The 15902-nt window shown below is 40.2% G+C and overlaps 1 protein-coding gene across 5 annotated transcripts in view; it reads right to left on the bottom strand.

Moving 5' to 3' along the window:
• TENM3 (teneurin transmembrane protein 3) overlaps positions 1 to 15902 on the bottom strand; it is a 1264289-nt gene that overhangs the window by 440489 nt on the left and 807898 nt on the right. For all 5 annotated transcript variants that reach the window (XM_081925878.1, XM_081925873.1, XM_081925879.1 and 2 more), the window contains one exon: positions 13992 to 14064. The gene's annotated coding sequence lies outside the window, so the exon portion shown is untranslated. The remainder of the gene's footprint in view (positions 1 to 13991; positions 14065 to 15902) is intronic.

The raw sequence follows: 15902 nt of genomic DNA, 5'->3' as shown, positions 1-15902 counted from the left end.
TAGGATCAGAGCTTTCCTCCACCTAGATGGGCTACCTTCCCAGGTTGACAAGCCCCATCTGCTCCTTCTTTATTGCTGGACTCACTACTAGTTTCGTCGCTCAATCCACCAGAGCCTATCTTTGCATGCAATGAAAGTTCCTAACTCACTGACGGTCTGAGATCCATTGGCTACCCTCATCTATTTGTTGTCGCATGTGGATTGCAGGGTGGGGATCAAAGGTGGGCAAACTACTCCAGAAGGAGCATGACTTCCTCCACACCACAGATACTACCCCTCCTCTAACACACCATATGGCACAAACCCCACCAGCTTCAGGAGTAAACCCCATGGAAACATCTTTGAAAGAAGAAAAGGCTAGACAAATCCAGAGGCTGTTGGATACCTTCTTGTACACCACCTTCTGGCAACTCCTTCAGCCAAGCTGGTACAAAATGTATTGCTCTGCTTTCTTTTGGGCCACATCAGTGAGGATGAGAGGGAGATATTGTCATCTGGGCAACCCAGGACCTCCATACACACAGTCCAGGCTTGCACCCTGGAGATATCACTTTGGAGCTGCTTTCAGCAAAAAACAATTTGGGAGGCAGCAGATACGAGTTACCATCTCTGAAGTAACAGCAGGTGCCGTGATTCCCCAGTGGTTTGACTTCACCTCCCGAGGCACACTCCATTATCTCTTGAGACAGACAGATGCCAACAACAACAAATCCTACCAACCTCCTTCAATACAATCTTTATAACATAAGGAGCTGCTTTATACTGAGTCACACCAATGGACCTCTCAGTATTGTGCTTAAATGCTTAAATATTCTGCCAGCCCCAGAGACAAAACAATGCTGGGTACCCAAAGACCAAATGGTCCCAAAGATTCCTTCAGCCATTCACAGCTACCTTAGCAGTGAGAGACTGCATGGAGGCAATCACTTCACCTCCACAAAAATGGCCCGAGTGCTTGTTAAACTATATTCTATTTCTTACCCTATCCCAATTACAGTACAAGAAGGGCTGACCTTGCTTGGCATTTGACTGTCCATTGCAGTCTTTAGACAGGGCTGGCTAAACCCTAGCCCAGGGGCCTGAACCACACCTGCAAGCCATTTTTTCTGGCCCCTGGAAATACACCAATTCTGGTGCTGCCAGCAACAAAAAACCAAAACAAAGCAAAACACCACAGCACATTGGTGGCTTAAATTTCTCTCCTCAACCCAGCACCCTGAATGCGAATGCAAATCACCCCCTCCTAATCATTAGATTGATAATTTGACAAGCAGAGGGAGAAAAATTCTACTTCTCACTCAAACTAGGAATTTGTAGAGATGCAAACTCCACTCCTGTGGTCTGCATTGGGGAAGGGTGTGTTTTTTAAGAGGATAAATTTCCCAGGAAAGATGGATGGGGTAAACATCATCCCACAACACAAACCCTATTACCCCAAGAGTAGTTGATGGCAAGTGTATTTTTGTGGATACAGCCTCTTTTCCCTGGGTGAGAGAGATATCTCAATTGACAATTGACTTGTCCATCAAAATGAAAGATTCCCTCACTTTTCCACTTCCTCCCCACTCAAGCATAGTGCATTTTCCTGATCATCATGGCTTGACTATTTTTAAAAATAATGACGATGATGATGATGATGTAGCACTTGCTTTAAATGTTAAGCATTTGGAGGCACCTGAGCATACAGACAAAACAGTATTTAGTATCCCATTCAAGATAACTTGTTAATGGCACAATCTGATTTTAGAATGTGAGTATGTCATCCAAATCACCCAGTATTTGCCTTGCAGTCTGGGAAGAATACAGAGCTGACACCCCCCCCCCAGTATTTAATCTCTTATGTTATACATTTCTATTAGATTTGCAAAGAAGTAGCAACAAACAATGCCAAATCAAAATAAGTGATAAGTACTGCAATATCTTGCTCAATTCCAGATTAGTTACTATTCTTACTATAAAGATGGTGGTGTCATAGAACTTGGGACTTGACAAAGTGAGGAGCAGTTTATTACACCATGAATGCCTAGCACAAGAAAGTCCTTTGGTACAGCTAAGATAAGAGGGTTCTATTATGACTAGTAACACCCTTCTCTATTCAATCTTCTCAGTTCTTCTGACCTTTGACAATCTGCATCAAGTATGTGGATAAACATCACGCTATCAGTGAATCCCCATCTTCTTCTTCCTTTCAAATTTGAAGTAAGAGGTTCAAAAAAATGTCAACCAAACCCTGAATAAGATATTTTGTGTCCTGCATAACACTAGATTATTTATTCTGCCACTTGACACAGGCTTTGCCTTTTTTCTGTGTATGAGATTTCCCACCTTAACCTTAAATTATTCTCTCCCTCTGGTATTCATTGATAGTCTCTGAAGCTCAGGCTTTATTCCCCTTCAAGGTTTATTCATCCTCTAAATACTCATCAGCCAGTGCAGGCTATAAAGAGAGTTCCCAGCAGTAGTTTTTAAAAATAAAAAAGATAAAATGCTCAGCCTCTGAACACTGAAGGCTCTAGTGACACTACCTGGAATGCCTCCTGTTGACAATGATGGTTATCACTGGGGGCAACTGAAATCTGTTCATTCTGAACTGTCTTCAGAAATCACCCTTATCTGATTGTTCTTTCAGATCAAAAGAAATAAGAAGACAAAGTAAGCCATGCATATTCTTGCCCTGTGCACTTTGTTGTCAAAAGAGGGAGGAATCCCTCTAGGAACCCTAAACCACTTTTAGATATTACTAATCTTTTCTGTGGATTTCTGTTTTCTCCCCCTTCATTTACTGCCAACTGCCATTGATATTTTAATGGCACAGAGAAGCAACTGTCAGGAATTACCTGTGCAAAACACATAGCAGAATCTAGACAGACAAAGTAACATATCTTGCTCTAAGGGAAATTACATGTAATTCACAGTATTTACTCCGAAGATTAAACCATTTCCCTTTGTTTAATAAGGTAACTGTAGGTCTCTAAAAATAACTTCCTGAGCTTCTGAATGTGGTATTATTCACCCTATATTTTAGGCATTTCTGAAGTGTGTTCATATGTTTGCTTACATCATGTTCACTTTCAATTATGTAACTATGCTGTCCTGTTTAGAAGAGATGAAATTACATACCAGAATATGCTTATTACATCAACAGAGCCAGCACTACTTTCTGGCAAATAATCTTTCAAATACAGAAGGAACTGCCTGCCAGTTTAATAGAAATAACATAAGAGTACTTGGCATTCCCTTAAAAATGTGTTTCTTATCGGACACAGGAAGTCACTTTACATTAAACTGGGATTTAACACAATGTAACATGTCAAATGCTTAGTTGAAAAACAAATTGGAATAGAGTTGCATACAGTACATCTGAAGTATTGCAATCAGCTTCATACATTAAGACACTCACACATGCAGAGTTTTGGAATTCAATGGTGAGGCAGTTTTTGGACCACTTCCCAATACCCAGTGGGATCTTAATGGGACCTCTGCAAATATAAAAGCAACCTAAGCCCCTGAAAAACATCTGAACAAATGAAAGAATTTGCTCCGGTAAAGGTCTCTAAGCCTGTAATAAAATTGCTAGAATAACATATTTCAGCATGTTTTCATTAACCCATTTTTCATTGTATGATTTCTTATTTTGACATTAATCGAATCAAGGAATTAACTTTTCAGCTACCAATGTGTATCCTGAATATACTCTTTTGTTCCAGAAGAAGGTGGTACTTTGTTGTTGTTGTACCAATGCAACTTAATGAAGTGTAACTGCATCTGACCCTGCTATTTTGTGTCTTTGTTCAGTGACACATCCAAGTGCCTTTCTCATTTTTTCAATTTCCACTAAGAAGCAGTAAGATCATGAAGTGCTGACCATCTTGCCCGTCAACTTCCAACTTCCTTCTCATTACGGTTTTTAAGCCTAGCAGTAATGTTGTTTTAAAAAACAATGGCCTGCCTTGTTCACTAACCCCTTGTATGCTGAGGCATTGCACTTGCACTTCTGGTTCAGGTTTTGATATTGGACTAAGGAACATGGATGACAACTCTCTAGGATACTAGGCTACCATTAGCTACAAAGGAGAGAATGAATGAAAATGCCTTCTGCTGTCCTTCTTCATTAAGTAGGAACTGGCCTGTTCTAAACCACACTAGTATAGGTCCTGGGGTCAAATCCTGATATAGAAGGGGAAAGACTGTTACAGTCTTTCTTTTTCAAACACTCCACTCTTTCCTACAAAAGAGCTTCTACCTTAAGTACAAACTTACCACAACCTGACACTTGGAACAAAATAACTTTCATTATTGTACATGAAATGTACAGATGTTATAAACTATTTCAACAGAGTCCCAGAATGTTGAACAAACAGTTCAATTCTCAGTTCTTGCAATACAGGTAACTCCCACCTTATGTGAGGGTTCGGTTCCGGGGGTCCACGTGTATATGCAAAAACACATGAAGCCAGGAATCCCCAGAACTGGTCCCCCTGCAAGGTAGGGGGCTACCTGGCTTCCAGAAGGTGGCATGAAGTCTCTGGCAGTGTCCCAAAGCCTCCCCCCTGCTTCTCCAAGGCCCTGTAAGTGAATACCCAGCTTTGGGAAGGAGGCAGGAGAGCTCTGGGATGCTGCCAGAGCCCTTGTGCAGTCTTCCCAAAGTCAGGTAAGCCTGCAATTGAAGATTTGCACAGGTTTGTGTAGGGAAATAACTGGAGACTGGGTTTCCACTACTCTCCATTTGGTTATTCCCCTCCCCTGCAGACCTGTGATTGAGTAAGTTAAATAAGCGTAAGTTGCAAGTTACCTTATATATATTCACCCAGTAGCTTCAGGACACAGGTACTGACACTCTTGATTTCTAGACTGACTAGTTTATTTCCCTGAGGCCATGAAGGCCAGAGGACTACATGAAAACACATACAAAAATCACAACACTAAATGGTTCAGGGTTTGTTTTTCAAAGAGTAGCCTCTGGCATATAAATAGCATGTTAATATTATTAGAGGTAACAGAGCAAATTAGGAAGCCACAATTTTTGCTCTTCAGAACTAAGTTTAAAAGTAAGTCCATTAACAAAAACATTAACTGGGACTTCTTAGAAGGAATATTGCTACAATGCTGAAACAATGAATATATATATCTAAATTATTTGCTTCACCTCTAAAAAAAATTATAGGTTATGCCAATATTTAAATAAGTGTGCGGAAAACCAGAGAAAAATTGTTTGGAGGTTGAAAATTATTATTTATATGTATTTTTTTAAAACTGGGCCTGCAATATTTTAGGATTCACATTTTCTGTTTCTTTGAAAATATTTCTCCTTTTATGCATGTTCAGTGACACTTTAACAATGACCGTTTTCATTATAACACATAGTTAAATCTGATTTTCAGAAGAAGGATTAGATTTGAGTGATGTTGTTGGGAATTGCAACCTGAAATGCAGTAAAATGAAATAGTTTTTGTTTTGTTTTGTAAGAAAGGGGTCTTTAGAAATGTTCACATGAAGTCATGTGTTGGCTGTGGTGCTGAAGAAAATCGCCCACCTATAGCCATTTCCCTTCCTGGGTTGTGGTTTCAGGAGTGGGATTTATTTATTTTTGTCTGGTCCACAGTTGGGGAGGAAGGGATTAAAACTCCCTGCACTAATCTTATTTTCCCCAACTGCTTTTTTAAAAAATTAGAAGTGTGAAGTGCAGCCACACAATTCATGTATCTAGTTTGGCCCTTAGCCATTTCATCCCAAACTGCAAATGGCTAAGACACTTTGCAACTGTAGATTTCTCATCCTCATACACAGCCAGGAGTAATTTGATAGAGTCCTAACACAGCTTCAAATTCTACTGTGTGATAAATATGAAAAATGTTCCTGCTTCTCAAGTCACTTCTGATACAGCTTTGCATCTTTTGTTGCCACATTTTCTCTGCCATCCTGCACCTTCAACAGGAGACAAAACAGGCAAAAGCTTTCTACTGCACTGCATGCTGGGAAAGCTTTTCTTGATGGATTTCTATCCTGCAATTGTTACAGGCAAACCTCCCCTCCCCATAGAAGATCTATTTCTCTTTGTTAAACTTGGAAGGTGTCCCATTATTGTTATCTATTCCAGGAAAAGGCTTACAGGAAGACAAGAAAATTGGAGGGATTTGGCAAGCCTGCATTGTGCAAGTAGAAGTGTTCTTCTTGTACATCACTGGATCCAGGCCACTGAAACTACTATGGCTTACTTCTGAGTAAATATATGCAAATGAAAGTATCCTCCTGTAACTGGAAGTGCATACGCAAAAGACTATACCATGGACATAAAATACTACACACTGTAATTCAATATGAACTTTGTAATGATAGATTTTAAAATTATATATAATAATTTTTAAATCTATCATTACACAGTTTATATTGAATTCAATTATATTGAATACACACACACACAATCTATACATGGCATGTTATAATAAATACGTATACAACAGATTTATTTGATATGTTAAGTCACATATACAATGCTATAAAAACATCCAGAAGATGCAACCTAGGTTCTATAAATTGCTACAAATATTCTGTTCCTCATCAATATAAGAAAATTCAAGAATCCAGGAAATGATTTAAACCATGCTTTTCTACTTTAGTTAGTGTTGAACTAGTATAAGGGTGGATGAGTTGCCAGTATATATGTTTTTGCACTTGGAAACCACCCTTTTGAACACTTTAACAGAAATTATGGTTGGCTCCTGCCAAAGGTGTGCACTTTTAACACCCACCTGTCTTTTGCCCAGCCCGTGAAGTCAAGGATTTCAAGAAGCAAAGCTTTTACTCAGAGCAACATTTTGCAGATTATAAATCAGAAAATACTTTTTTCTAAATACCTTAATAACCATTGCCATACAATGCCTTGTTCCACTTTATGATGCTAAGAATATACTCAGTGTAGCAACTGCAGTCTAGCCACACTAACAATAGCTGACATTTTAACAGAGACCTGTGAAAGTGAGTGCATACATAGGCAAGCATACAGCACATGCTAACAAGGGGAAAAAATATTATGGCTTTATCCCTGGCAGATGTAAGGTAACTTTCTACTCCTCCGTTTTATGAAAAGAAATGATTGTATTGGTTTTGTTAGGAAACAGCATATCCAAGGAACCTCCTCTCTTTCCCAAAAGGATAGACAGTTATGAATAGTTATCTTTCAACGTGCCTCTCATAGGAGCACTAGAACATTCAAGTCTATACATTAGCTATTAAAGTCTAAATGCTAACCCTGGAAAAATTCACCACAAGAGAAGAGCAATTTTCATATAACTGACAAAAGACAAGTTTGAACAGAGGATACTTAAAGGTTGACATGCTTTATTATAGTGGTATTCACACAGATTGCTGTTTCTCTGAAGAAACAAATAGAGACCAGACCAAATGTTAGGGAACTGAAATAATATTATCAACAATGCACTTCAGTAGAAAATAGGACTGCTTTTGTATCTCATATAGAGTTATATTTTTATGGCAGAAAGCCCACAAATTATTATGTTCCTAGTACAGGGTGCCTGAAATTAGCCACAATAGCACCTATTAGCAATAATAGGAGCTCTTCACCTTCTCCTCTTGCACACCGCAGACAATCTACCCTAAGGAGAATTATAGATAATGTATCTTTCTCAGCATTTACAGGTTTGCAGCGCATGTAAAATATGTAAGGGGAAATGGATGGTATAGTCATTAATTTGCCATTCTTTTCCAGGCACAATTATGTGCAATTATGAGAGTTTCTTATAGTTTGGTATGAGGATAAACTTATACAAAAGTTTATAAGCACGATTAAAGACAAAATTTATCATGGTGAAACACTTTTCCTAAACTGGTTTGATTCTTCCTGCACATGGAATACAGAACAATGCAGATGGCTTGCATTGCATACAAGATGCTCAAAACCCCCATCCTTTCCTTTCACAAGGTTTTGATTAATTACTCACATTATTTTTCATGAAGGCCTATGTTATCACTTTTCTCATAGATCCCAGTGGTAGAAAATAAGACTTAGTGCCTGAGAGAATTATTAACAAGACCCCTAGTGATTAATGCAGGTGAATGCAACACTCTGCTCCTCTGTGACTTAGCAACCTGAAGTCTGAACTGCTTACATATTTTGAAAGTTAACTTAAAATAGAAAACTGAGCTTTTACAGCTCAGTTTAATAATGATAATGTAGGTGAATGGAGCCCTTTGGTGTGATGGTATAAACATGTATGCAAAGGCTACTTCCTTTTTTCTCTCATCAAGTGGCAGCTACTCTGTGCTGCTTTCATAAGCTGTTTTTAACAGCCTCACAACCAAAATACAAATAATTGCAGGCTGGTTGGCAACAGTCCCTTCCTGGGCTTTTTGAGTGGGTGGTTGTTGACCAACTCCAGGTGCTTTTGAATCAGAATGACTTTCTGGTCCCTTTTTAATCAGAGTTTAGCCTCCGCTTTAGCACTTGATCACTCTGTATGATGAGCTATGTTGGAAAAGAGACAGAAGGGATGGTGACCTGTTGATCATCCTAGATCTGTCAGTTTTGGGGAAAAAAATCAATCATGGTGTACTTCTGGGTAGGTTGTCAGAGCAGGGGGTGGGAAGTACTGCTTTTCAATTATTTTGCTTCAACCTGGGTGGGTTAATCCAGAAGATGGTACCTGGCAGGTATGGCTCAGCCCATGAAACCTCCAGTATGGGGGTTGTACTGAGTTCATTCTTATCATCTGGAGTTTTGGAGTGCATTGTCATCTATATGCAGACAACGCTCAACTCTGTTTCACTTGTAAATCTCAGATAGGTAAAGCAGCGAACATGCTGAGCTTGTGTCTGACTGCAGTAATGAACTAGATGAGCGCCAATAAACTGAAACTCAGACAATACAGAAACAGAGGAAGTAATTCCTCAGTTCAGACACATGAAATTCTGCCAGTTTGGGTTGGGTCACACTCCCCTTAAAGGATCAGCTTCATGGTCCAGAGTACTCTTGGATCTACTACTATCATTGGAAGTACATGGTCTCCTTGATATGGAGTGCCTTCTAACAGCTTTGGATAATGACTCACCTATTCCCATATATCCTGGATTCAGTGGTATATGCCCTGGAAACCTCATGCTGCAGTGGGGATGCCTTTGAAGATGGATTGGCAGAGTAGCCTCTAGCATGTCATAATGAGCCAGTTCAAGCAGATGAGGGTGGGCAACAGAAGCAGCCCCCATTCCTTCTGAGCCCCAGCCACAGCTCTCCTCTGTTGCATGACAGAGGCAGGTGTGCCACATGACCTGGATTGTATCACCTAAACTAGCTTGCTTCTCTCAGGTGTGGTGAAGGATGCTTTCCCATTGCCAGCTTGGATGGCAGCTACAAGGGAGAGGCCTTTTAACTAGTGGCTGTTGCTTGACTGTATAATGACTTATTGATGTGATCATTAGAATGGATGCTTTTTATTCTGTTTTAATCTCTGACTTTTTCTGTGTATTTTTACATTATCATTATCATATGCAACCTTGTACCTCACCTTGAGATGATTTGTAAAAGGCAATTAAAAAGTTTAAATTATCACCATCAACATTTAAAAAAAATAATAATATTAGACTGGAAGGACTCATTCTTGACAATGGTTTCTGCTAATCACTGGCTTGTTATCAAGACAATTACAAATTGACATTGTTATCAAGATGGTTACAAATTAGAATAGATTTTATTGTCTTCCTAGCTATCAAAGTCCTACTGACTGGATTCTCCCTTTATGATGATCAATTTATTATTATTTATTACCTTTCTCTACCCCTTCATCTGAAGATCACAGGGCCATTTACAATATAACCCTGTTGTTTTTATTTCTTTTTCTAATTTTAGCCACATGCTCTCGACGGGGCTACCATGTCACCTCTCTTGAAGCTCCAGGCAAGTGCACATATTTTTGACACATAATTTGCTGTTTTATCTAGATGCAACAAACTATTATTTGCACTGGCTGTTGTTTGCTAGTTTGGATGTATGGTGTGCCACTGCGTTAAAGGAAAGGGGATGAGAAGAAAGAGTAGGGAGGGCTACATCTCAATAAACTCTGATTATTTTTTTATTCCCTAAACGATATATTTCTGCATACTACTGCACAGAAAATAATAAGAACGTATAACCCCTATATGCCCTCAGTTTTTAAAGCTTCCTAGTACAATTCATTTTTGAGTTAGTAAATCCCAAAAACCAGTTTAAATGAATCCCTCACACTTTTTCATTTTAAAGGTAAAAGTGGCTGCTATGTTAGTCTCACCAAATCCCATTTATCCTTTTTTCAAGGTTCATGAGCTCTGAATTTATGAAATCTTGGCTACTATTGAGAAAACTCATTGAGGTATAGCCGAGGGGCGTTTAACCATGTACAACTCCAAGTCTCCATGGTTGCCTCTTGGGCCAAAACATACAGGGACCCTCCTATATTTCCCTCCATGTTATAAATGCTGTTGTTTTGAAGCTGGGGGGACTCAGATGAGTGAAATGGTATGGAGAAAGGGTTAAAACCATACCCTGTCCTCAAAAGGGTGTATCAGGAGCTTTATTTAGCCCTTAAAAATGTAGCAGATCTGCTGCTTTCATGTCTAGCTTGACCCTGAAAATTCCTAGGTGGTAATATCAATTTTTTTTCCAGCTTCATCCAATTCTCTGCCTTACAGCACACTACCAGATGTTCATTTATTATCTTTTAAATCTCTTTACTGGGGGTCAAATACACCAATGACAGTTCGGGGAGGGGGGGAATGAAACTTTTTTGTCAGTCTTCCATGACTCCCTATTCCAGATAATCATCAACAATGTTTAAATTGCCATTTGCCTGCCTCATTAATTTACTGAAAGCTCAAATTCTACCCTTTTCAGAAGGGCTGAGGAAAAGTTGCTAGCAAAGCTTTCTTATGTAGGGTCCCAGCCTTCAGCATCCTTGAGCCACCCAAGCAGCATGAAAGGGGAGTTTTTTAGCCACTGAGAAGTCTTCTCACTCTTTGTGCTGATTGGAGCCAGTGTGAAAGGTGAGTCAACTACTGAGAACTGGCTTCGAGGGTCACTCTGCAGAAGGAGCACAGAAATAACACTGCAGAGGAGGAGTCTAAAGTGAAGCATTTAGGGATACTGAAAACACAAGGGCCTTCAGTTTCAGGAGAATAGTATGCAAGTTTTGTTACATACAACTTCAAGGAAAACACAACATTCCAAATAATTCGCTGATGTACATGCACAGAAAATAGTAGATCTGCATAACTAAAATATTATTGTATAATTTTGGAAGGCAGTATGACTGTGACTATCATGAAAGGACCCTGCACGTCTGATTTTGCCACTACACTACTGGGTGCTAGGGGCAAAAAGTGATTAAAAATGCTGTTTAAAGTTATTAGTTACTCATAATATCAACAGGTGCTTAGCCTGTTCTGATGATTTTATGTAAGGAAGGAGTTTAGAAGATTTAAGAATCCAGAATTTTCTCAATTTTCATAATAGACAGATCACTACTTCCCTTAGCATCACATGAAACTCCTTGACAAACCTGAATTATTGTAACATTTCCCACCAGTTAGATCCTTACCTGTGACCCAGCAAAACGGTTTTTCATCTTAGCCATTGTTTTACACAAAACATACTATTCTGGCTTTTGGGGTCATTCGAATCTCAGCTGATCTGCACATGTTTGCAAGCAACCTGCATACACCCTCACTTCAGCAGGTACACACATACATACATCATTTTATTTATATACCACCTTTCAATAGTTGAAACCATGATAAAGGTGGCTTACAACATTAAAAAAGACATAGTTATCACATAACAAAAGTAGTAATAAACAATAACTCAAACATCAATAAATAAAATATCAATAAATACACAACCAGACTGAACAACATTAATATCAATAACAACAACAATCCCTCTCCCCCCTAAAAACCCAACATCCCAGCCCAAGAGTATGACAACCCTTTTAGATGACCCCTCTTCTGCAAAATTTGTTGAGACTTTCCCCCAACATGTCTGGAGCACAATGTCACTAGCCTCCTTCAAAAGAATCCCTAAGATTCAGCTTCAGTATGAATCACCAATGGAAGAGACCAACTTGACCCTATGTGTGGGATATGTTTGCTAACAAACTTCTACTGTGTTTTGTGCCATTTGAGAATACTACAACTGATGAGCAATTAGTGCTATTCAAAGGAGGATGGCCAATGAGGCAGCATATTCCATTCAAACATGGAAATATGGCATAAAATTCTGACTACATTGCAATTTCAAAACACCATTTTTTAATGATACATACATATATGTGAGGAAGAAAGAACATGCAAAGACCAGACAGAGGCTGAGAAATGTAACAACGCATAGATGAAATATAACTGATAAGTTCTCCACTACTGACCAATGGATTAGCTATGACAAACCTGATGCTAGTTGACAGATCGGGGGGAAACCATAAAAACAGAAATCCAATCGCAGTTTCTTGACCACAAACCAGAAATGTCCACAGCAACATTTTTGGTTTTTAAGATTTCACACGTGAGTCTCCAAAGAAAGGAAGGGCAGTGATTCTTGTTCCTTCAACGCATAATGACACAGAGATCTCAGACTAAACTTTCAACCCAGAAATCATTTTTAATTTTAATAAAACTCAGGGTGGTGTGGATGAGCTGGTGAACTGGTCCTCATATACACTTCAGAATGTGTGAACAGTGGTCAATTGTGTGTCTGTGTTTTCAAATATGGTAGGCAATATCTGCTTAAATGCCCATATTGAATAACCCACAATGATGTGCATGTTCCAAAATACATTTCTCTTCCTAGTAGAACTAGCACTGAAGTTGATCAAACTCTGGGTGAGTCTAGACACAGAGCCATTGGTAGGGTTTGTCACTGTTGACACCAAGAAAAAGGGAAGAGTCATCTATACCAGGGGTCAGCAAATTTACCGCATCTCAGGCCGGTGTCTCCTGCACCGATCACGCAGCAGGCAGGAACGCGGGGAGCGTGTGCCCATATGCGTGCACACACACTATTTCTGGCACACTTCCGGGTCGGAGGAGCACCGGAAATAGCTTGTGTGCATCTGCATGGGCCTCCTCCGACCCAATGTGCACCAGAAATAATGTTTGTGCATGCGCAAATAATGCTTGCGCATGCACACAAGCTATTTCCGCTGCTCCTCTGACCTGGAAGTGGGCAGCCACGCAGCACAGTGCTGGTAAGAGCGGGTGGCCGCAGCGGGCAGCGGGGGTTGCTGCGGGCCGGATAACCTAGTCCCTCGGGGCTTATCCGGCCCGTGGGCCTTAGTTTGGGGACCCCTGATCTATACGTTTGATACAATATCAGAAAATCACTGCAACAATGTGTTTTATGTCCTTCAATTAATCCATTTGTGAAATGTGTTGATTGTACATAGCTGCTCAAGTACATGTGATATGGCTGATAAGCCCATGAGACTTCTTGTACCCATAACTCACTATTATTGCACTTCTATACTTCAGCAATATATTTTCATGTTTAAAAAACTGTCAGGTCAATTTAGACTGCACATACTGCCTAGGGTTTTGTACTTTACCTTGTGGGTGTTGTTCACCCAAATGACTTACATGACTTACTGGAGAAGATAAAGTCTCAATGTTGGCATGATTTAATTATTATTTTTTACTTGCTGGTACATTTTGAGGTACATTTTATTCCAATACCAGACTGGTGCAGTCTAAAGGAATGTGAGCAAGGAAATTCTGCAAATGATGGTTATTTAAAAAATGAAAATCTAAACATATTACATCTTTTTAAAATGATAGAAAAAAGTAAAATATTTTTAAAAAAATATTTTAAAAATGAAAATCAAGTAGATAGTAGACAAATATTTATAAACAAAGCCAAAATGGTGTGCTATGGTTTTCTAGTACAGTACTGTCTTGAACACAGTTACTAAAAACAATGGGCCTTGTATCAATCTAGCAAATGGAAAGTTTTGTCCTACCTCTTCCTGTTTGGAACACTTTCTGTGTTTTCTGCTTATGACAAAAGGTATTCCGGTGGGGCACAGAGGAATTCTGAAAGACACATAGTACAAAACAGGAAGTTATCAAGGAATCCGAAAATATTTTTGCATGTATTTTGACATGTGTTATAGCCAACAGTATCCAGATTTGCCCCCCTGATGCAATGATATCCTGCAAGTTCTTCTTATGTGTGAAAATGTGTGTGAAAACGCCTTCAATAAAAATACTACTGGCCATTAGTGAATCTGGCATTAGATTTGGAAACTTAGGATGGCATGTAGGTTTCTCTCTGCCCAGGGAAAGGAGCAATGCTGGTGAGGGGATTCCATCATCACCAGTTGCTGTTCCATTGGCTATCACCACTAGAAAAACCTGAAACACTGTGATTTTGGGCAGAGCCGGTTGTTCCAGTTCTCGACAAGCTCATCTAGTGAGCCACCAGGGGGAACAGGGTCCCGCAAGGCCTGACGAAATCCATCAGGATCCATCATCCTCTGCGGGCGAGCCCAAATAGGTTCGCCACCCAAGCGGGGGGGGGGGGGAGTCAATCCTGGCTTTCAGAGCGTAGTGATCAGACCATGGCACTTCCACAAGGGGGGACATGATCACTATACCCGCCCCAAAGATCAGATCCAGCGTGTGGCCTGTTTGATGTGTGGGACCCAAAACAAACTGGGAGAGCCCTAATGTCGCCATGGAAGACACCAGGTCCAGAGCCTGAGAGGAGGGGATGGCATCGGCATGAACGCTGAAGTTTCCCAGAACCAGTAGGTTAGGGAACTCCAAGGCCCAGCCTGCCACCACCTCCAGCAGGCCTGACAGGGTGGCCACCAGTGTGCTAGATGGTTGGTACACCAGCCAGACAGCCAAGCTCTCCTTGGTGCCCCACACCAGGCCAACACATTCATTGCCAGAGATTGATGGTGGTGGCAGAGCCCTGAAAGATCAATCTTCCCGGATTAACAATGCTACCCGTCCCCCCGAACCACAGCCTGCGACTGGTGAAGGATGGAGAAACCTGGGGGTGCCATCTCATGCAAGGTAGGATGATTTGAAAGTGTGTCTGTCAAAAACAAAAATATCAGATGTTAAAAAAGAAAAAGGAATGAGAAATCTCAGCTTAGCTTTACATTTAATAGCTGGAAATTTGGGGGGGAAGTATATATTTCTGTATCACTGCATGTTGAAGCAGTTCATAATACTGAATTCCTTCATGTCGTGCAGTTTTAAAAGAACTGGAAACCCATGGTGTATGGGAAAATAGTTTTGTTAAGTGGCCAGGGGGGTACCATTTACACACACACACACACACTATATATATATATATATATATATATATATATATATATATATATATATACACACAGTGGTGCCTCGCAAGACGAAATTAATCCGTTCCGTGAGGCTCTTCGTATATCGGTTTTTTCGTCTTGCGAAGCAAGCCCATTGACAGCTTAGCGGATTAGCGCTACAGCTGTCAAGCGGCTTCCAGCGATCAGCTGTTAAGCGGCTTATCAGCAGAACAGCTGATAAGCGGCTTAGCGGCTTAAGAAAAGGGCGAAAAAAGCGAAAAAAACCCGCGGGGGGATGCAAGATTTTTTTCGTCTTGCGAAGCAACCCCATAGGGGAATTCGTTTTACGAAGCGCCTCCAAAACGGAAAACCCTTTCGTCTAGCGGGTTTTTCGTCTTGCGAGGCGTTCGTCTTGCGGGGCACCACTGTATATATATATATATATAATTTCAGTCTGACAAAGTTGTGTAATGTTTAAACCCCATTACACCATTACAGTCTAGATATCTTCCTTCCGTGTTTAGAAGCAATTAAAGAGAGAGAGAGGAGAGAGAGAGTCAGTGTACACTTTCTAATTGATAAGTCTGAGTATTAACT

The sequence above is a fragment of the Podarcis melisellensis genome (assembly GCF_964234715.1).
Source record: "Podarcis melisellensis genome assembly, chromosome: 9".
Taxonomy (NCBI): domain Eukaryota; kingdom Metazoa; phylum Chordata; class Lepidosauria; order Squamata; family Lacertidae; genus Podarcis; species Podarcis melisellensis.
This window is presented reverse-complemented; position numbering and strand designations above follow the sequence as displayed.